This window comes from Cricetulus griseus, assembly GCF_003668045.3.
Source record: "Cricetulus griseus strain 17A/GY chromosome 1 unlocalized genomic scaffold, alternate assembly CriGri-PICRH-1.0 chr1_0, whole genome shotgun sequence".
Taxonomy (NCBI): Eukaryota; Metazoa; Chordata; class Mammalia; order Rodentia; family Cricetidae; genus Cricetulus; species Cricetulus griseus.
The window spans coordinates 136,085,306-136,108,767 of NW_023276806.1; the positions used below are offsets into that span (position 1 = coordinate 136,085,306).

Consider the following 23,462-nt stretch of genomic DNA (forward strand, 5'->3'; position numbering starts at 1 on the left):
TATGCTCTGCTGTTTCCTAATAGTGGTACTTATTGGCAAGATCTTCAGTTTCTGCATGGGCTTTCCCACCTCCCTCTGAATGGCTTTTTGTAGGACCAGAGATGGAGTGTGTTGGTTGATTTATGCCTACTTCACTTTCTACTACTGAGGTGTCTCTTCTGTGACTTTCAAATTCTGTTTTGAAAAATTATCCTTTGGTCTCTACAACTGGGCCCTGGGCCTTTTAGATCTTGGACACAAATGTTTGGAGTAAGTATGGAAAGTAGAGGGCTTCCATGCTAGCCTAGGCTACCCTGTAAGACACTGTCATAAAAAATAAAAAAAATAAAAAGCAAGAAAAAAAAAACCCAAACTAAATTGGATTCTGTGCCTTGACCATTAGGATGGCTCCATTTTGGAGACATGACAAAGACATTGGCCAGAGGTTACACCAAAGGCCCATAGGAGCCTGAAAAATAGCCATGTGCCTTTCCAAACCTTTCCAATCCCTGAACATACAAGCTGATGATCATGGCAGACTCGTAGCTGATTGCGTCATGAGTTAACGGCTCCTCTTATGACTTCTTATAAAATGTGAGATAAAGACTCCACAGGCTACGTTAGTTTTAAACAGTCAATTTATAGGAATTAATAACATGACTCGACTGAACAAGACTGAAATCCCCTGACTTCCAGGCTGGGGATTCCAGGCTTATATTGCTTAATAAGCTATATAGCATTTTTCTATCTTGGTCTTCCACATTTATAATATTGTATACTTACTATTACAGTTTGCAAATGGTGGCCCTGATGATTAGGCATCTCTTAACATGCAAGGGTATCTGCATTGTTTTTCTGCCACCCTTTTTACAGAGTCATCCAATGCAGTCTTGGAACAAACCTGGAGAGTAATTTGGTTGTCACTACTGAGTATCTTTCCAGGGTCCCAACACCATGGCAACTGGGTCAGACCCTGTTTTGTTTAAAAATTTTGAATGTGATAGGAAACAATATGATAATTAGAACACAGGAAAAATAACCGTGATTTTCAGTAAGATTATTTAATAACATTTTCTTTGGAAATGGCACAGGCCAGTGTTATCTGTTCTCTGTTGTCACAGGCATCAGAGAAATCCTAGTAATATATCTGCCTGTGTTGAACAAAGGGTGGAACCCAGGGAAGACTGAGCAGGACAATGCTACATCACGAAGGCTGGTACAGAGCCTGGGACATGAGTCCCCGAGAAGGTCCTTCATTCTTTAGAAGATGTGGTATAAAAATCACATCAATCTGAATTCAACTCATTTATGTTTCTAGAAGTAATATTTTCTTCCCGTATCAAAACTTTGAATCACCCGAGAGCATAGACGTGTCTCTGTGGTTACCAACTTTAAGTGAATAATAACAGTTTTGAGATAGAGGCCCACATGGGATATTCTTCGTTTTTCTCATCCCTATTAAGGTAGTGGTATGACCTTGTTCATGGACTTGCACAAGCCTAAGAGTTGAAGCAGAGGGCCGGTGGAAGCTTCCTGGAACAGGGAGGACTTCCCAGTCCCTCTGTGGCCTCTGTGGTAACTCTGGGGCTATATAGTTTATAGCCAGCAGATGGCGTCTGGCATCAGGCTGGTGGAATGCAGAGACATGAGACAGGAGGATGCCAGGGAAGCCAACTTTTCTCAACCACATGACTCCTAAGTTCAGTTAGGAATAAAAGTGGGGCAGTTTGCTATTTCTTATTTTCGTGTGTGTGTGTGTGTGTGTGTGTGTGTGTGTGTGTGTGGTGTTTACCTGTGTGCACGTTTGTGTGGACGTATCCATGCATGCAAGATACAAGCCAGAAGCCTCAACCTCTTCTTTACCTTAAAAAAGTAATTTACCCCTTGGCATTCTCATACATTCTGCTCTGGCTCCCCGATCCATCTCTTATCTTCCCCTCACTCCCGCCTACCACCATGAAGTCTCCATTCCACTTTTTCATGTCTTGTATTTGTTTTGTGATCCACTGACTTTTACCAGGGCCGCTGGGCGTGAAGCTATCCACCAGAGCATGGCTACCTCATGCCAATAGCATCAAGGACTTCCTGTCTTCCAGAAAAGTGTAGTTTTAACTGTTAGATATTGTGCTTGACAACCCAGCTCAATGAAGTCTGTGCTGTTGGCTAATCATTTATTTCCTAAATGGAAATGGGTAAGGCTCGGCAATCTCCTTGACCTTTCCAAGGGCACCTCAGAACCCTTGTATGATGCTTTCACAGGACTTGAAGGTGGGGTTTAAATGAGTCCACCAGACCTTATTAAATGATAGATAGGTATTTATTGGGAAAGCACTTACACAGATAAGAGTAAATAACCACCACGGTCTTCCTGCTCCAGAAGATGCAGTCTCTGCCCTTCCAATGCTCTCACTGCAACCCAAGAGAACAAGTCAGCCCCTCCTCTACCTTATAAGGGGTCACATCTGCACACCTGAAACCATGCATGCCCATAGAGTGTGCCACCACTGCAAGTTCACTGGCAAAGCAAGATGCCACTACACCCAGGGAAAATAAAAAAGGGGGCACCATGCCCTTCTAAATCCTGTAGTAGAAGTAACAAGTACCACCCTCTACTTTGTTCTCCTCCCTCAGTTCACAACCAAACTGCCTGGAACCGAGGAGGAACTCCTTAGAACACTCATGTGGGAATATGGTTAGATGTGCTAAAGACAACTCTCAGAGCTTTGGAAACACATCTTCTCCTCACCAAGCAAAATTTATCACTTTGCCTATGAACCCAGCCTCTTGGCCCTAACTATCTTGAGACACGGTGCCTGCAGACCTAGACCTTCTTCATCAAACAATACAGTTCTAGACATTTTTCAGGAGAGAAAGGAAAGGGAAAGTTGAAGATGATTTTCTGAATACACGGAGAAAGGGTGAGGGACTCTCGATACTTAGCTGCCCCCTGCTTTCAGTCAGCCCTTGTTTTCACCCTTATGGTCTACAAGTTTGATAACTTCAAGGGCCTCCAGTTTATTTTTTAAAAGTCCAAAGGGAAAAGTTCTCAATACAGAAGATGAATATCTATCCTTTTCAGTAGATGCTGCCATTCTGGAAAATTTCTGCACTGCATTTTCATTGTTTGCCACTATGAGCTTTACCTTCCTGGTGCAGAACTTTCCAGAACTCCTTCCTTATTTATAGAAAGGGAACAAACACATCTACATGAGGCTTGGATTTGGAAGTTAGCAAGAACAGGGAACAGAATGGGTCCTGTGGCATTTTCCAGGTGAAGGGGCTGGCAAAGAGCAGCTGAGGCAGCACCCATAGGCTACTCTGCCTGTGATCTAGACTGGGTTCCTAAAACCTAGCCTCAACTCCCCTCTTCTCTGGGCCTTCCAAGAAGTTGCTGTGTTTTACTAGTAAGTCTTGATAACCTCTTTTGGCAGCAGCAGCACCACCACTACACCACAACAAGAATAACAACAACAACAACAACAACAAAACACACACACACACACACACACACACACACACACACACACACACACACACACACACGGGTTGGGGAAGAAATACAGTGAGACAAAAATGTGTCAGAATCTGCAATGTGGAATTAAGCTTAGGGATTGCTTTCTGTTAACCAGGGTGGGTGAGATTCAGGAATTACATGCCATCATTGTTCCCCTGGGGGGAGTCTCTCTCTTTGTGCCCATGTCCAAGATGAAGAAAAGCCCAACATGCCCCATCAGCTTTGAGAATATGGCAAGACAGATGCCTCTTCAACTCCCTCTGCAAACTCTTAGGAAGCTTGCCTTTAAAATGACAGTGTGAGCTTTTATGGGGACTCTCATTGATTGCAGGGGCTTTCTGAGCCCTTGCTGTGGCCCACAGGAGAAGTTTAGGTCAGAGACGTGTCTCCCTCTGAGAAGTTATGATTTCAAGTTGCTTTAAACAGTAGCCATTGGGGATCTGAGAAGAGATAGACAGACAGTAGTGTCAAAAGTAAAGAGTGACTAATAAGGTTCACAGACCATGAACATGGGATCTGGGGTTGCTCTTCATGTACATGTAACTGATACAAAATAGGTAGAAAAGAAGCCACACTGTCCATGCCTCCTAACACTGCCTGGCTACAGCCCCCAGGACTCATAAACAAACTGCAGGTCTGGATATCCACAGTAGCAAAGCTTTGTTCAAGAGGCATCCATGGAAGATAATATCAAAGAGATCATTCCAGACGGCAGCTTCTAGAAACATCAGCCAAGTAATATTGCTTCCTAGGAACCATTTTTATCCCAGTTCAGCAGGGTTTTCCATTTGCCACTGGTTCTGATTGGTGATTGCCAAGTAGTTCCCTCTTGTCTATGTTTTAAATTGGACATTCAAAACAAAACTAAATAAGACTTGGTTGCCTCGTTTCTTCCAGCCCTAGTATCACAAACACGGACAGAGATGACTATGTCATTGACTTTGGGTCAGCCTTTAATACTATTGGAATTTTTTAAGATAGGGACTGCATGAGGGTGGGTATACCTCTCCTCCTGCATGATGAAAGTCTTAGAGCAAACAGCTGAACTTCCCACACCCCCTGTGGTGATGTCACGGCAGTACAGGCAATGGACCTGTCAGCCTTTCCTCTATATAAATCACCCCAGGGACTTTGTCACAGTGATAAAAACACTCCAGCAGGAATAGTCCAGAATGACAAGAAATGTGTTAAGAATGAAAAAACATAACCCAGATATCTTGGCAAAGACCAAAACCTGGAAGGAGTTCTACCTAGATTGCATGAAAGGGACTCCATCTTCCTCCCTCTAACCCAAAGCCTTGTGTGGTTTAGGCAGCAATCTGTGGTTGCACAAGCAAAAGTGGCTTGGATCCCTGTGTAGACCAGAGCAAGACCCTGGGTAGGAGGTGGCTGTGCTGGGGACAGAGGCAGGAGGAGCTTCTTGTTATGGTTTGGTTTGTTTTGAAACAGGGTTTCTCTGTGTACGCACTTGGTTGTCCTTGAACTGGTTTTGTAGACCAGGGTGGCCTCTAACTCACCAAGATTCACCTGACTCTGCCTCCTGAGTGTCACCCCATCTGGCTTTTTTGCCCCCACTGTTCACTTGAGTAATGGGCCACTGGTACAGTATCAGGGCATGGGTGTAATCAAGGGTTTTCTATCCACACCAGCTACCCAATCCTGACCCCACTGACTAAGGGAGGAGTGTGAAAGAGTCTTTTTATATGTAAACATCTTATCTTGCTTTGCTTGGTTTCTTTCTTTCTTTCTTTCTTTCTTCCTTTCTTTCTTCCTTTCCTCCTCCTCCTCCTCCTCCTCCTCCTCCTCCTCCTCCTCCTCCTCCTCCTCCTCCTTCTTCTTCTTCTTCTTCTTCTTCTTCTTCTTCTTCTTCTTCTTCTTCTTCTTTTCTTTTTTGTTTTTCCAGACAGGGTTTCTCTTTGGAGCCTTTCCTGAACTAGCTCTTGTAGACCAGGCTGGTCTCAAACTCATAGAAGTCTGCCTGCCTCTCTCTCCCAAGTGCTGGGCTTAAAGGTGTGTACCACAACTGCTTGGCTGGTTTGGTTTTTTTGTTTTTGTTTTTTGTTTTGCTTTTTGAGATAGGGTTTCTCTGTGTAGGCTTGGCTGGCCTGGAACTTGGTCTGTAGACCAGGCTGCCATCAAACTCACAGAGATCCATGCTGGGATGGAAGATGTGGGCTTCTAGCTTGCTTTCCTTAATTAGCTGCATCAGAGTCCACACTTGAGCTGCTCACTTCCCACCTGTAAGTCCTGTTTCATTCCTAGCTCCCTTCATTTCTCTTCAATCTCACGACACAAATAAGCAAATGAACAATAATGTGAATGAAAAACTAGACACAAGCAAGGCCTTTGTGGGTACACAGTAGAAATCTGAGGAGAATTGAGAAGGGTTTTGTGTCGAGGTAACTTAAACTTACTTTCAAACCTCAGTATTGCCTAATTTGAAAGAGTTTTGGCCATTTCAGAAAATTCAGGATCTAATATTTCCTCCACTCTCACCCTGACCTCATCATCTCTTGGCTTCTTCTTTCCTCTCCTCCAGCTAAAGTAGGACACAGTTGCAGGCAAAGCCCAGTAGTTGGGCCTGGTTTTAAATGCAGGACAACTTGACCTTCCTCCTCTTCTTCCCAACTCTGTTTTATAGCACCCTGAGCTTAGTAAGATGTTTGCCTGAAGACTGCCCCACCTAAGGAGAGTTTTGTTAGCATAGTTGGTACCACCACTTGCTTTGTTTGTTCTGTTCACTTTTCATTTATGGCTAGAATAACTATCATTTGGCAGAAATATATCCCTCCCCCTCCAAAAAATTCAGGACACATAGGAAAGCCCAAAGAAGAAAGTAAGAATCCGCAGCATCCAAAGCATCATGTTTTACATCCTGTCTCTAATCAAAGGACTATTGGTCTGACTTTGTCAGCTGCCTCACTTAATTTGAGAGAACTCTTGATTGCACGAGATCCAAGCCGGCATTTGTCAGCGTTTAGGGCCTCCCGCGTCTCTATCCATGCCACAGCAATATTTGGCAGGCACTTTTCCTAGTTTGTGGTTTGGAATTAGAGAGATTTCTCTATTTCATCCATGATGCCGAGAGGGTGTCCCCCCCTTCTATTTTTGTTATTGGGAGGGGGATGGCATCAGTGATTTTACTCTTCTGCCTTCAAGAAGAGACTTACTTTTCAAAGTAATTATGTGTCTGCTTTTAATTTTCTGCCCCAAGAAAAAGTTAAGGGACTCATGTCTGCGATTGTCTTCAGTCCTAACTTGGTGAGTTCCCGATAAAGAAGGTCTTCTAAGGTCTTCCTAAACAGCAGTTGCAGGCTTTCCCACAGCGCTGGCACCCCAGGGTAGAACTTTCACAGGAGAGATGGCCCAGCTCCCTGGGAGCTATCACCATAGATTGCCCACGCTGAGAGAAACAGACCGCAAATGACTCCAGCTGCGGACAGCACAGCTCATGGGAGAGCAGAGGCCCAAAGATGGCAGGGAGGTCCAGGGGAAGAGCCTGCAGAGGGTGCAAATGGGCCTCTGAGAGCATCCCCGGACTTCTCATTATCCAGAGAGCATTTGGGGAGGAAGAAGAGGTGACAGGAAATTCCGAGGAGACAGGATCAGCTTTGCTTGTGGGTTGCAAAGTCGAATTTAGTCAACTTCCCTCCTCTTTTCCCTCAGAAGGAACTGCTACTTGCCAAGTTTTAGTTATTTCTGACATCTGTCGAAACGAAGGTTTTTGAGTGAGATTGCATCAGTAATATAAAATAAATAAGCTACTGTTTTTTTGTATATCTGATGTATGAGGTGTAAATCTTGACCCTGCAATTTCTGTGATTTTAGCTGCCTCTTTCAGCGGGAGAGGAGATGAGCTGAGCCGGTTCCGGGCTCTGCCACTGGCTTGCTGTGTGATGTCCATGAAGACACTTAGTCTTCTAGTGTTAAACTTCATCAACTCTGAAAATAGAGGGGTGGACCGGATCAGACTTCTTTTCCAATGCTCTTTTTACTTTGCTTTTGTTGCCTTTGGCTACAAAGGTAGTTTGTTAAAAGAAATCTCACTTAGATAGGCAATAGACAAAAATAGGTACAGTTAGAGTTTCACTGACAAAGTGGGGAGGTAGGATCTGAGACCACATTTATTGGGATGAAGGGGGTGAGTCGGAGATCTGGGGTTCTCCTGTGAGCCAAGTCACCTTCATAGAGCTGTTCCCATTCAATAGGCCTTTTAATTCTATCTATCTATCTATCTATCTATCTATCTATCTATCTATCTATCTATCTAATCTATCTATACGTATGTGTGGAATATATGCCATGGCACATGTGTGGAGATCAGATGATTTGGGAGTACTCATTTAGATTACAAAAAGAAAATCACACCCCCTCCCACTAAGGTAACCATGAACTTGAAATAGAAGCAGTTACTATGGTGGAATCAGTATAGTGGAGTAATATTCTGGTCCAAACAACAGCCATATATGCCAGGTGTTCCATAAGACTCCTCTTAACCCAGGCAGCACCCCCAAGAGGTGACTGTGATCCTCTTGGGACAGAGGAGGATACTGTAGCAGGTTAACTTGCTCCAATAAGATACTATTACAGGGGCTGGAGAGATGGCTCAGTGGTAAAGAGCATTGGCTGTTCTCCCAAAGGACCTGGGTTCAATTCCCAGCACCCATATGACAGTTTATGACTGTCTGTAACTCCAAGATCTGACACCTTCACACAGACATACATGCAGACAAAACACCAATGCACATAAAATTTAAAAAGATACTATTATAAAGAAGAATGTATGTTATAAAAATATTTACTGTCATTAGAGAAAAAAATGTTCAACTTTGTAATTAGTTAACTAAAGCAATGGAAACTTTTCATCCAACAGCGCCTACCTTCCAGTAACTCTGGATATTTTTGCATATGAAACAGGCAAGGAAAATGTTGGAGACAAACAATCTGAATTTTAAATGTACATTAGAACTCCCTGCAGCAGTGAAGAAAGCCTGTGGGTATCCCAGGGCGGCTTACCAAAAAAGCAGGCACCGTCCCCTCCACCCCATGGACTTATATTTTAAGAAGTTCAGCCATCCCAGTCCATGCAGAAAAATACTCTCAAAGGAATATTTACAATGTGGATCTTATATTAAACATTTGGTTTTATACACTTAAATATTTATAAAGACATATGTGGAATAAATTTCAGCCTACAAACTGAAGTGAGCAAAACATATCAATTTCCTTATTTCTTTAAATCAATGTAATTTTCTGACTTCCAGCCTTCATCCATTCTCAAAGATGGCAAAAATATTTACCTCCTGCTTGTAGACCCCCTCTTTCCCAGAATGTAGAATGTTTAATTGCAATGAAGACAGACAACTGGGGAGGGTGGGCTGAAATCTCCAGTCTCTGGGTACACTGGTGTCCCACTGTGAAGCCCACAGTTGTGTTCTCACTGTTGGAGGCATCATCTAAGGAATCTCTCAGCTGAGCGCATGCCTTTAGTCCCAGCACTCAGGAGATAGAGGCAGGTGGATCTCTAAGTTCGAGGCCAGCCTGGTCTATGGAGAGAATCCATCTCTCCTGGGCAGGACCAGCTGCCTGAACACATCCCTGTGGAGTGTCACTAGCCTCCCTGCTCAGCAAAATCCCTAACTTGCTTTAAGCTCTTTTGTGGCTGTTTTTGCCTCTGTCCTGCAAACTGATTCTGCCTAGAGTCTCTACCTCTGCCTCTTCTGCTCACATCTTCAGGGGTCTTTAGTTTCCTGACCCCATCCTAACAGGGAGAAGAGTCTTCCTTTCCCATTGCCTGCCCTTTAATGCCTTCATTTGTCTTCCTTGGAATCTGGGGTATTTAGCTATGTCTCGAATGGCCTTAGGGTGTTTAATAAGTCAAGAAGAGCAGCAGGTGACTTATGGGATGGGGAGGTGCTGTCTTCTCTCTTACAGAAGTCTTTCTTTGCTATCTAACTTTGTTAAATCTGTGATGAGTTTTTGATAGTTTTGTCACTTGAAATGAGATGCTGGGATTAGAACTCAGGTACATATTGCTGCACCCAGAAAAAGCAAGGTCAGAGGCAGATGGTGGGGGTGCACATCTTTAGTCCCAGCTCTCAGGAGGCAGAGGCAGGTAGATCTCTGAATTCAAGGTCAGCCTGGTCTACACAGTGAGTTCCAGGACAGCCAGAACTACAAAGAGAACCCCTGTCTCAAAAAACCAAACAAAGAAAACAAAACAAAAAGACAAACCAAAAACAAAACATCCCTCCCCCAAATGCAAGCAGGATGATAGAGACCTCAGCTGATTTAGTAGTAGGCAATCATATATACATTTGATTATATACATCAGAGCAGTGAACTGGGGTCACTGCTGGCCAGGATATGTGGTCACTTCAGATGTAAATGTTGGAATGAAGATTTGAACTCTGGCCTCTGTGACTCCCTCTGTTTTCATATTGATTAAGAGAACCATGACTAGGTCAGCAGCATGACCGTGAACACTGTCTGCGGTGGTCTGGTTGATCTGGTTGGAAAAAAAACAACAAAGTTCACAATGAAGAACTTTGCATTCAGGAGAAGTCCTGAAACTGCATTCCTCAGTTGCAATTGGCCAGTGCTGCAGGCATGAATGAGGGAAGTTTCGTCTTCAATATTTACTGAAAACAGACGCTGAAGTTTGAGAAGCAAATGTAAAGTGCTCATTCCAAAAGCCTTTTTATATACATGTTAAATCAGTTTGTGGGAAAGAGACCACAGAGATTGTTTAAACATTCGTACTGATGGCACTACAGTTCTAAAATATGCAGTTCCTTGTAGTTCTATGTGGAATTAATCACATATGGAGGAAGTCATCTTTTGAAACCAGATTAAAAGGAAATAGTTCATAACTCAGTGATATCAACATGCACACCACTATGCCCCGGGACTCTCCTCTCTCTCCTTATCTCCCACTGTCTGAAGACATTGTTTTCTCACTTGGGGTGTCGTGATTCAGCTATGTGACTCTGCAGAGAGACAGACTGAATGTGCGGCCAGAAGGGCAGAGATATCACTTAAGCCCAACTAAGACTAGAGCAATTAGGAGTCTCTTCCTGACCCTGCATTCTGGAGTTCAGCTGAGTGCTCTAGTCCTACTGCTAATGGAAAACAGGAAGATGGTTCGTCTCTACCCTTGAACTTCATTGAAGAAAGCAGCAAGTCATCTGGGGCAGGAATTCCTCCCTTACCACCAGCATTCTGATATCCATCTTTAACTAAATTACCCCAAATGCTTCGCAGGGGCTCCTGTCAACCACAGGCAGTTAGACAGCTAGGGAAACAGCTCCTTATCTATTGTGTGCTTTGAGGGAAATCTGCAGTGGTTACCTAGAGACAGTCTGAGTACCGGTCCAAGTCTCTCACTCCCCCAAGATATCATCATCTGCACCAAAGCTACAGAAAGTGCTGGAGGGTGACCCCATGCGTCCCACTCATGGCAGTAATCACAGTCAAGACAGCTGGTTTTTTTTTTTAATGATCAGCCCCACTAATTCCTTCCTTTCTTCCTTTTCTTCCTTTTCTTCCTTCCTTCCTTCCTTCCTTCCTTCCTTCCTCCCTTCCTTCCTTCTTTCCTTCTCTCCTCCTTCTTCTTAAGATATGAAGAATTGAGAATAGCCTCATTCACTTTGAAGTACCCTCCCTTAAATGAGAGATGGGGGGGTGGTGGTTGGAGATTGAGACATGAGGCAATCCTGAAAATATGAATGAAAGAATATAAATATTTCCTCAGCCTTTGTAGTCTTCATTAAAATACACCAGAGGAAGAAGCCTGGCTGCCCTTCTATATTTAATTTGGACTCTAACCTCTTCAGCAGCGTGATTAATTTAAGCTTATCATATGGAATGTCTGCCTACCTATAAATAAGTCTATTCATCTTTGGGGAGAGCATAAATATGCCTCCTGTTTTACAGCCATTAAAAAAAAAATCCCTTTCATATAATTGTAATGAGATCTGTTTCCAGAACAATTGCCCAGGTCAGTTAGGTTTCCATTATGCTTTGTTAATTTTATGGTTGGGAAACTTAAGCAAAAGTAAGTTTCCTTGGATGGCTTTGAGCACAGCATTAAATGGAATGACATGAATAATATCAGAGAAACCAGAATCTGAACAAGTCTCAAAAGGCTAAAGAGAAGTGGGGAGGAAGAGAAGGAAAACAAGCATGTAGGCATCCTAAATTAAAGGTAGAAATATAGAAATTTAATTTTTAAATTGTTTTCTCTGTTGTCCCATATAATAGTGGGAATGGAGCTTCCCTTCACCGCCATTCATTAACAAAATGTCTGACCCTGAATTTTCTTATATCCCAGAGTCCCTAGGCTCATGTAAAATCTGTATGTCCACATGGAAAAGTATTTTGTCTACACAAAACACCAAAGAGGACTGTGCTGTCAGTTGTCTTGAGGTTGATGATATTAAAACTTATTTTCAGGAGATTTGCAAGTGTGGCTCAGTGGTAAAGGACTTGCGTGGCTTGCCCATGTCCTGGGTTCGATTCCTAGCACCCCACAAAAAATTATTTTTTTAATTATTTATCACAATTTTAACAACATTTGCTCCAAAGAGGCGATAAGGTAACCTGTTAGAAGCAAGATAACATATTTGCTTCTTGAAATCATATCGTTGTGGAAAACTGTAGTTTTTCTAGTATTTCTACAATGCACTTCTTATTTGAGTTCAGACCTCTAAATGAAAGCTCACACTTGAGGCTCACACACAGGAAACACAGTACCAGCCTCCACTTCCCAGGTCATCCTCTATTTAGAAAGAGGACCTCATGGCTAGAGACAAAGGACTTGCCTTCCTCTTGAGAAATCTCTCCCCACTGATAAGTAGTGAGTAAATGCAGAATGTTTAAGCAGTGTTTCCTCCAGTCCTGTGAGACTGTCTCAGCAGGAGCCAGATGGTGCTTGTCTCTTCTACAGGCAAAGAAAGTGGAATCTCAGCACACATGTGTGCCCCCCTCCTCCCTGCTACCCCAGGATAGAAGGCTTCAATTTGCCAGGTGTACCTAGTTGGTTCAGGGTCCTTTTACAGAAGCCTCTGCTTAGGCGTGGTTAGGAAGCACGAGCAGATCAAACAGAAGCGATGCTGCTATTTCCCCAGCATGGTTGCTCTTGCAGAAAAAGCAGGACTCCGGGTTTGAGATGGGGAGCCATCCCACCTTCGTTTCTACCATTAGTCAAATCAACACAATTATCCCAGCGACTCAGTGCAGATGCTCGGGCTAGAGAGCGAAGAGTCAGCAGCAAAGGGCGGCCACCTTTCACCCAGCTGTTTCTGCTTGCAGGATCCAAGCATTCACGCGGAAGTGGTGGCAATACACACTGTCATTGTTAAACCCGGCAACAGGAAGTGGGATGATGGAAGCGTCTGGATAATTCGATCCAGCGGAGCTGCGTGGTAAGATCAAGGTTCTTAAAACCCAGGTCTTAGACCCAAGTTACATGGGAGACCATGTTTGCACAATGTCCTTCAAAGAATCCAGTAACTAAACGCCACTGGACAGGGTCCAACACAAGCCTTTTTAATGCCAAATTCCACCACAGTGGGTCATGTTAGTGGATGGCTCCAGTGAATTGGGGACAGGAAAAGCCCACCCCCACTACTCCTTTAATACTTTTTTTTTTTGGACTGAATTATCCAGATAATTGCTTCACTTTCCAACCGAGCTTGCAGGGAGCATAGAAGATCTACTGACTTTTTTTTTGGAGGGAGGGGGCTGCAATTAGATTATTACCTTGATTGTTATAAGTAGGTGCCATAAAACATTTAATTTCTATATATTTCATTTTTTAAATAAACTTACGGATCTGTTTTCTGTGATTCATTCAGAAAAGATTTACTGGACCAAATTGAAGATACGTGTCATGGCATTTGTTTGGAGAGCTGTAAAGAGCTGGAAAAAAAAACAAAAAGCAAAAACAAAACAAAACAAAAAAAACCAAAAAAACAAAACCCTGCTAGGGTTAGGAAATCCTGGAAAGGGCAGAGAAAAAGTTGGAAAATTTCTCCTGGAGTGCTCTTTCCTTAAAGACAAAAAAAGTCAAACACTTTTAAGCAAATGAATCTGAAGTCCATGTAGGGCCTTTGCTGGAAATGGGCACAGGACTGATATTTCATATTTCATTTTTGCAACCTCGGTGCCTTTGAAGACTGGCAGTGTGGAAACTTTAATTTTGTGTTTTTTTTTTTTTTTTTTTTTTGGTGTGAACATGAATACAGGCTTGGTGTCTCTTACCTACTCAGTTCATTAAAACTGTTTTGAAAGTCCTAAACCACCACTAAATATATGGGGAAGTGGTGTTTTCATTCACCCAACTTCTCAGACTTAATTTGTCAATATCCACGTCCAGATCTCATGTGTGTGTGTGTGTGTGTGTGTGTGTGTGTGTGAGAGAGAGAGAGAGAGAGAGAGAGAGAGAGAGAGAGAGAGAGAGAGAGACAGAGAGACAGAGAGAGACAGAGAGAGAGACAGAGAGGGGGAGGGAGAGACACACAGAGAGAGATAGAGAGACAGAGAAAGTATTGCTCTGTCTAGCTCTGGCAATCCTGGAACTCACTCTGTAGACCAGGTTGGCCTTGAACTCACAGAGATCTGTCTGTCCCTGCCTCTCAAGTGCTGGGATTAAAGGCAGGCACCACCGACACCACTGCCCGGCCTCTGTATATAATTTCAAGGTTGATCACTTAGCATTGGATTACTAATTGGGAGGCTTCACTGAGGAAGACTTTTCTCCCATCCTCAGCATTCCTTAATTGCCGGTAGTTCTTTGTTTAGGATTGGGACCCCAAGGGATTCCTCCTTCCCATGTTGGCATGCTGTTGGTATCACTTTGTTCAGGTCTTGTTTAGGCAGTCATATTGGGGAGACTTCATGGACATTGGATCTCCAGGAATGGAAGCTACAGATCATTGTGCGTCTTCACATGGGTCCTCTGGAAGAGCAGCCAGTGCTCTTTACTGCTAAACTATTTCTCTACCTCTTTACTTTTCATTTAAAATGAACAGATTTCCACTTGTGAGCCACAGGAGAACAAGGGCCATATTAACTTCCATGCTTGCAAATAACTGCCAAGGCAGCTAGTTTTGGGGAAAGAATGGTCTGGATGGAGGTTTCTAAGGTTTACAGAGTGCTCCTTGTAAGGATTCAGCTGAGTGTTGACCAGGGTGTAAATACACAGAACTGCCAAGGACTAAGGACCCCACTGAAATGTTTTTTCAGTGTGTACAGCTTTGCCATCTTTTCACTACATCCTTTTCTCTTTTACCCAGAATCTCTGTTCACAATGACACAATAAACCTAAGTGACTTGCTTGATAAGTAATTTTCCTGATCAGTGCCAAGTGTTCATTTCTAGAGTGCAGGTAAAGGTGCCATCTAAATGGAATGATCCTACTTTTCCCCTGGAAAACTCAAATTCTGTTAGGCTGAGGTGTTCCTGCAGTTCCTGCCTCTACCCCAGTGGTTCTCAACCTTCTAACGCTGCAACCCTTTAATACAGTTCCTCATGTCGTGGTGACCACCCCCTGCCACAATAAAATTATTTCCATTGCTACTCCATAACTGTAATTTTGCTACTGTTATGAACCATAATGTAAATATCTGTGTTTTCTGATGGTCCTAGATGACCCCTGTGAAAGGGTCATTTGACCCACAAAAAGGGTTGTGACCCACAGGTTGAGAAACATGGCTCTGCACTGTTTGGATGGGAATCATCTTATGGTCTATGACATTGTGGCGTTTTATGTGTCACTAGTGTGGTAGGGCACCCACTGCATTCTAGAGAGAGTCTGAGGATATCACCATCTTTCCCGTAGCATCCTGGCTGCAATGGTACTTTGTCCTGAGATCAACTTCCCTTTCTAGTTGATAGTACGTTTCTTGAAGTGTTGGTGCCCTTCACTGTAATATAACTTTCAGACTTGTCCAACCGTTTGACCTTATGATGTGATATCTTCCTGGTTTTTAACTGAATGCTGAGACTCTTGATTCAGGTTAGCATACTTGTGTGGCAAGCACCTTAGCAACTGCACTGTCTCCCCAGCTCCTCAGAGACAAACTGTTGGAGCCATCTCACAACTTGCCCTTCAGTTGCAGGGTTAAGATGGCATCAAGGTTTCTACCATGCAATATAAATAGCAAGCTTCAAACCAAACTGTTTTCCTGTGAAGTTTATGTCTCTGAATAATGACTATTTTTAGTTAGTATATTGCTAAGAATCCCATGGGTTTATCAAATATTCTTTGTGTGTCTCTCTCTGTGTGTGGTATGTGAATAAATGTGAACATGTATGTAAACCAGAGATTGGTTTTGGATGTCTTTCTCAATTGTTCTCTGAATTACTTCTTGAGACAGAGTCTCTCACTGAACCCAGAGATTACGGATTTAGCTAGGCTGGCTGGCCAATGAGCTTCAGGAGTCCATCTCTCTCTGCCCTGCTAACATGGGGGTTACAGGTACATCATTATACCTATCTTTTTTTTTTCTTTTACCTGTGTTGGGAATCAGAACTCAAGTCCTCTTGTGTATATAGCATGCACTCATCCAACTGAGTCATCACACCAGCCCCTCATTGAGTGTTCTAGTTTTATATGAACAGATATTTCTTATTGTGGAGGATGTTTGAGTCTCAGAGATGGTCTGAAACAAAGTACACATTCTCCCATATCCCTCAAAGTGCTTACGAAAATACACATGTTCCAAGGCCTGGTTATAAGTAATTGTTAAGTATACCACTCAGTTTTGAGAAGAGATCTACCCTGTTGTCTTTTAGTTGTGTTTGGCTCACTTGACATTTTTGTGTGCTGAAAGATAGCCAGGATGCAAGCATTATAGAGATGGCTTCAAAACAACTCTGGCTCCCTCATATGCCTTGTAGCATAAATTTATTAGATCCTTTAAAGTCAGGGAGACAATTCCACAAACATTTCCCAACTTCCTACCCATTCATCCTAGTAGCCACTATATTTGCTGCATCCATTTCTGTAAGAGTTCTTTACTTTCCTAGTCTATTTTAACTACCAACAAATGGGGGCCGGCCTCCAAACCTCAGACTGCAGCAATTGAGCAGACCTCCAGAAAGACCATCTGTTGCCTCAGCTGTCTGTGGAGCTGAAGTGAGAGCTTACCTTCAAGCTCTTGAGCAGAGCCATAGGAAAGCATCCATCACTTAGTGACACGTTGGTACGGCTGTCCCAACAGACGGATGTCTGCAGTCCTATAGGTTCAGGAAACAGAGTGGATCACCCTGAGAGTACAATAATCTCTCAGAACTTCAAGAAATGAAGAACCGTTGCAAAGAGGCCGGATGCTTCCAGAACACAAAGCTATTTCCTCACTGTGTATTTGCTGCAGTCCACATGCAAATTCAACTCTCAGGCCTTGGTGTTGTTGGTGGATGAGGTTATTGCTCTGAGGTACTAGATACATTTGGCTCTGACTTTTCAATTCTAGGAGTAGAATTAGCAAAGGGACTGTGTGAGCTCATGCTGGGTGCAGGCAGCTGGTTCTGTGAGTCCTGGAAAGCAGTGAAGAACAGCCTCCAGCATGGGCCTGACAACTGTGGATTTTTTATGCAGCAGCCAAGTTGCTTCTCCTCTCTGACAGCTGCCCGCACACTCAACTGCATCTCCTAACCTGCTCAGAAAATGCATATTCATCTTTGATCTTTTTTATTCTCTCACCGTTGAACCTAAAAGCCTACTTTTGGTTTTTAATTCCTTTATTTTACTATCCCTTCTATCTGGTTCTAGAAATTAATCACTGTCAATTTTTGAGCATTTATTTTAGACAATATCCTATGTATTTTACGCACATGTGCATACATGAGACTCACACACTTAAGACACACACACGGATGATATAGTTCACAATAAAATAGATGATAGGTAGACGATGGATGAATACAAAGATGGTGGATGGATGAATGGATAGATGGAAATGGATAGACAGACAGACAGACAGACAGACAGATAGATAGATATGAACTTAACTGCTTCTCAAATACCTACATGGTGTCAGGAATGGTATTATCTGCATTTTATTCAACTGAACAACCAGAACACAAGCAATGTATTGACACCCAGCCTGGGAAGTGACAGAGACAGAATTTAAACCTTTGATTGCAGAACCAGTCACACTGGCAGATGAAGAAGCCTTCTCAGCAATGATTGATGTCTCCCTCATGCTCCCATATTAATATTTGACAAGATAAATTTACTTTTTTTTTGAGAATATACTGGCCTAGGCACTTGTGTGCAAAAGTAGATTTTACATAAGTAAGTTCCAGTATCCACAGGATGTCCATTTCAAGACTTTAGGGGAATGTTTGAAAGTATAGGTAGTATCTAGCCTACATCTGGTGTGTTCTTTTCTGTATGTGTGTCCTTAGAGAACCCTCCATATGCACTTTGTAGTTTCTGTTTTTGTTTATTTGAATCTGTAGGGGCTACAGAAGCACTGTGACACCACAATGGCCATTTTGAAAACCAAGGGGTAGGTAGTATTCATAGTATGTGTATGTTGGATAAACAGAAACTTGTGTCCTACTGGGGCAGCAGTGGGATAGCTTGCAATAGTAAACAACTCTAAACTTTTTTGAAATGAACTAATTTTTTAAAATCAGTTTTTAGGTTAGCATATCAAATAGTGTGTTTTATTATGACATTTTCCTACTGATGTGTCCTGAAACTGCTCTCATTCATTCCCTACTTCACAGTGCCCAACCTCTGTCCTCCTCCCATATTGCCCCTCTCCCTGCAACTGGCTTCCTTTTTTTCCCACAGTTAGCCCCTCCTGTTTTCTCATCATATGGAATCTTTTACCCCATTTCCCACCTCTGAGAAATGCATTACTATGTGATTCTGTTGTTGTTGTTTAGGTATGAAGAACAGATGGTGTAGCCCACTACACACTCAGATGATTGGTGAGTGCCATCAAATACTCGGTCTAACATTGATTAGAGTCTGGTTGCATTTTCTGAGAAAGCTTTTCAGAAAGGAAGTGCTACTGGCATTTTCTGTTTGGCCCCAAATTAAGCACATAGAGATGCTATATTAATTATAAATCTGTTGGCCGATGGCTAGGGCTTCTTATTGGCTAGCTCTGTCTTAATTATTAACCCATTTCTATTAATCTATTTATTTCCACATCGTCTTATCTTACTGGAGAATGTCTGGCGTATCTTATCCTCCTGGTTCCTCCATGGTGTCTCTACTGGCACCTCTCTTTGCCTATTTTTCCCACAATTCTCCTAGTCCCTAGTCCCACCTATCTTCCTGCCTCTACTGGCTATTGGCCAAACAGTGTTTTATTCACCAACCAATAATATAAACATATATACAGAAGGACATCCCCCATCAAGGAAGTCTGTACAATGTATTTTTGGTTTCAGAAATAGTTGCACTCTCTTCCTAGAACCTTCTGATAGGTCAAAGTGGTGAGAATGCAGGAGCTCTCAAGCCAAAGGTACAGTCATTTCCATGAAGGATTAAACACAGAAGCGTAATCAGAGAAGAAAAGTCTAGCCATTGTTATAAAACACACAGCCAGCACCTCTTGCTTCTCTGCTGCTGCAACCTATCTACAGTCTCCAAGAGGAGATGAATATGGTCAAAAGGCTGATTCTATTCTTAAACTTCATGAAGCATGTACTTCTCATAATCTGGAGAACCTTCTAGATCCATAGCTTTTCAATAGTAACAAGTTCAGTTAGTGACTTGTACAAGTCTCCCGGTCAATGACGTTTATTATGTCTCAGGCTAGAACTCAAAAGGCCATCACATCTTCCACAGCCATGTCTTACAGCCCTGTGGCAGAGTCTTCCTCCTTTTAAAAGGGAGATGCCTATGTGAAAAGGCAGCCGTCTCCTCCTGAGCTACCTCCTCTACAGTGGGATGTTGTTGAGTTGGGTGAGGAGTCCTAAGCAAGACTCTGCACAGGCTTGGCTTGTGCGTGGCTGGCCAGTGTGTCCACATGCCAAGGTATTCCCGGAATAGGTCTTTAGAAGGCTTAGTTTTTTCTGAGTGTGGAAAGCTGGATACCAGCCAGAACACCTTCCCCCAAGAGGCACAGACTCAGTCAGGTGCAAGATCAAATGCTCTTCTTTCTTTTCCCAGTCTCTCTTCATCCTTCACAAGAAGTTCTTTAATATCAATTTTAATATTCCACAATTGCAGAACAGCCACAGGTCACCCCTTGCCACAGACCAATAATTACAGTATCCCCGAGTCTCTGACAGAAGGGGCCACTAGCCGAGGAAACAATTCAAACGAGCCTTGGGAAGGCGGCCGAGCAGCAGTGGGAGGCCTATTAAATCCATGATTTCAGACTCTCGGGGTGGGCATTTTCTCCTGGCGTATTAAGTAACACACCTACTCAAGTTACTGTGAGGACTCAGTAGACAGTTGCCCTTTCAGTGAGAAATGAACGCTTGACTACATTCTGTCCTCCACCCCCCTGCCCTTCCCAAGCCCAATCCAAGGACTCTTTAGAGAAATTAGGCCCAGAGCACAGTAGAAATGAAACGAAACCAGAATGAAGACCCCTGTGGCATCTCCCAGAGCCTGCTCAGACTGGAGAACTTCAAGTACTTGGGAGTTTGCCTCAAATCACAACCAAATAAACATTGAATTGTCTCAAGTAGAAATAGAAGAATGCACTATAGATGGAAATGTCACTCTTGGAGAAATACCTGGGGTGAGGTGGGTCGGGGAACAGATCCTGGAATCCAGAGGAGCAAGGGCTCTCTAATAATTCAGAGTTAGCCTGAATTGAAGTAGGCCTTGCTTAATCTCTTTAAGCTTCCATTTTCCCCTTTGGGATAAAAGTAATATAATGCCACATTGTCATAGGTCCATTGTGTGAGATATATGAAATATTAAACATAAAGTAAGAGATACTGGAAAAAACACACTGGGCTACCAGTTATCTTGATGTCTTCCCCGACAGTGGTAGATCAGTTTGCTTCATGTATCCCTCAACCATCTGCATAGCCAAGGAGATGCCTTTTCATTTAAGGCACTTAGAGGTCATGTGCTGTTCACATTTAATATTTTGCTTTATAAGTGATTCCTATGTAATGGAAAACTTAAATGACAGTTGCCTTTGTGCCTCGTGAGGTGCCCTGTCTTCATAGAATCTCCACCCAAAGTGGATTTTCATTGACTTAAACTAGGAATTCTACATAAGAGGGAAAATAGCGCTATAGGGAGACGCCATAACCATGCCTCCTAAGGACTGGCTACAGGTGTGCCCAACCACGGCCGTCAGGGTGTGGTCAAGGTGATGTGAGGGTGATATAGGAGAGGTTTTTAAGAGACAGACAAGGCACATGGGAGCTCTCTAGCCTTGCTGCTTTGGCATGCTCTGGCTTGCTGTTGGTTGGCATTTATCTACTAAAAGTTATCCTAACCTTACGGATTTTGTATCCGTTATTCATCGCTTTATAGCATCCCCAGAAGAGAACCCCCAAAAGGAAGGTGAGGAAAACGCATGAACAAATCACACACAGGAAGACTCCTGTCTAGACTGAGCAATGCAAAATCAACGGGGCAGAACCTCGGAGAAGTGTTAATGCTTAGGAAGGGGGAGTGACTGCCTGGGATGGAACTTAACCTTTGCTTTTGTGGGCACTCCCCAGCATCAGGCTGGCTCTCAGCAGTGAGGATCCGGGTGTTGAATGTTGATGGTTAGCCTCTGAGGAATGAGAGGCTCTTCATGAGGATGAAGCCCATCATGACTTACTGTGTTGCCCTCTTCTGCCTTAGGTTCTCTTGTGTTGTGAAGTAAGTGTGGAAACAAAGGAGAAAGGAATCTATTTAAATGATGGAGCAGGTTCTCTCTTCCTTGGCAATTTAGAGGGGCAAGTCTGACGACAAACCAGGAACAAGATGAAGAGCCCCCCTCAGTGATTCTTTGACTTCCATATTCTGATCTCTTCCAAAAGGCTGTTTGCCTTCTTGACTAGGGAAGAGCAGAGCAATAGTGTCCTTCATTTTACCTCAGAAAGAAAATATGCTAAGGGAGTCGAGAACAGAACCCACGAAGACATGACAAGTAAAGATGAAGGAAGATGGCCAAAAAAAGAGGAGGCCCTGGCAGTGGGATTCCCCTGCACTCTTACAGTATATTGTGGTTCCAAACTTCAACACATGTAATAAATAGTAAGAACTCAGAATAAATGATAGGAAGAAAAAAACACCTCCCCACAAGAAAACAAAACAAAACAAAACAAAACCTTTGTGCTCCAAATTTGAGAAAGGCTTTATTCTTGAAAAATTATGCTTTAAGAGGAAGAATTCTTTCCTTCATGGTGAATGCCAGACAGTGAGGTCAATCCAGTATGTATCACTGTTTCAGTGCAAATCCTATTCGGGGCACAGTCAGCTTTGAGAGCATGTCTGGAATGACTGGTTTGGAGTTTCAAGCAAGTTCTAGGCTTGTAAGACACCCCAATTCAGTCAGTGTCATGTAGGTCACGGCATCTGGAGTCTGCTGGCTGTGGGAATCCATTACCTGTGCATGATAGTCAGCTTCTTGTCACTATAAAAAAATACCCAATTGTCAGTTTGTGAAGGGAAAGGTTTGTTTTGAGAAGTACTTCTGCAGCTTCCATGATCCATGGGTCCTTTGGTAAGGGTGTTTTTCATCACGATGAAAGGGGATGCCAGATAAAAACTGCAGGAGAAGAAAGGAATTGGGGTTCCTCCAGTTATCTAAAGGCTCACATGCTAAAATTCTAACACCCCCTAATGGCTCTACCCTGGGGACTATACCTGTATCATGTGAACTTTTGGGGGACACTTAAGATCCAAACTGTAGCAGTGTAGAACACTCTTCCTGGAGGTTGGCTGAGCCTCTCAGTCTCAGAATATTCAATTGTTCCCAGCACAGCCCATTCCTTTGTGGTGAAGCTATCATGCAGAATGGTCTTTATTGAGACAAGTCCACTCTTCCCCTCCAGTGTTTACCCATTGGCTCTAGTTCTGTTCTTTTTCGCTTCACATCGTAACTCTACAATTAACAACTCTCCTGAGTAATTGCCCTTAAAATATGTGAAAACAGTCTTCATCTCCCTCCCTGGACTCCCCTTTTCCAGGACAAAAGCTTGCTTCTCTTTTGTCCCCATTCTCCAGTTGGCATCATTTCCAGACAATTCCCATCATCCCCAAAACTCTGTAGAAAAAGTTTCTTTGCTTCCCTTTCTTTCTCCCTCTTCCCTTTTTTCCCTTTTCTGTCTCTTTTAAAGGGCTGACTTTTCCTCGAAGAGCAAACACACGCTGTTCTTTTCCAAGATTCGATTGAACCTAACCATTCCATCCACATCGTGGTATGTGATAGTATACCATAAAATGTTTTATTGTTTTGCATTTGAATAGAAGATGGCTACGTTTGTTAAGCAAGCTCTTTCCAAGCAAGCCATAGTAAAAGGTTTATAGCATCCCACTTCATCACATAGCTTTTTAATGCTCTTCCTTTTGTTTGGTTTTGGTCCTGGTTTGGGGGCTTTCTTTGTTGCCCCCCACCACAAAGTATCAGAGTTACTCTGGACATTCCCATGGAGACTTTCCACTCGGAAAGTTGGTCCTAAAACATCTTTTCTTGGAGACCTTTTCCTGGGTTTAGACTGTGAATCAGTCAGTGTGGAAATAATGATGCTATCTGTGTGGTAGGGCCCAGTGTGGCACATATGTGCAGTATAAAGTCCGTTTATATGTGGTTTGAAATTGTATCCCAAGGTTTGGAAAAATGAAGAAGTTTATGTGATGGATATCATGACCACACATGAGGTGTTGTGGAGATACACATGTATTCCAAAATATACATATCTATAAGAATATACATATCTATGTACGAGTCTAACAGAAGGCTTTAAACTATCAAAGCCTTCAGCAAATGTTTCATAGCTATTTAATTGCAGGTCTGTATAACATAACCCATTGACT

General features: G+C 42.9%; 2 long non-coding RNA genes across 2 annotated transcripts in view; one reads left to right on the forward strand and one right to left on the reverse strand.

Annotated features, from left to right (window-relative positions):
- LOC118238231 overlaps positions 1 to 23,462 on the forward strand; it is a 54,318-nt gene that overhangs the window by 13,472 nt on the left and 17,384 nt on the right. The window contains exon 2 of the long non-coding RNA XR_004772113.1: positions 12,806 to 12,918. This is a non-coding gene — a long non-coding RNA (uncharacterized LOC118238231). The remainder of the gene's footprint in view (positions 1 to 12,805; positions 12,919 to 23,462) is intronic.
- LOC103163365 overlaps positions 21,756 to 23,462 on the reverse strand; it is a 59,032-nt gene continuing 57,325 nt past the window's right edge. The window contains exon 4 of the long non-coding RNA XR_004772105.1: positions 21,756 to 22,194. This is a non-coding gene — a long non-coding RNA (uncharacterized LOC103163365). The remainder of the gene's footprint in view (positions 22,195 to 23,462) is intronic.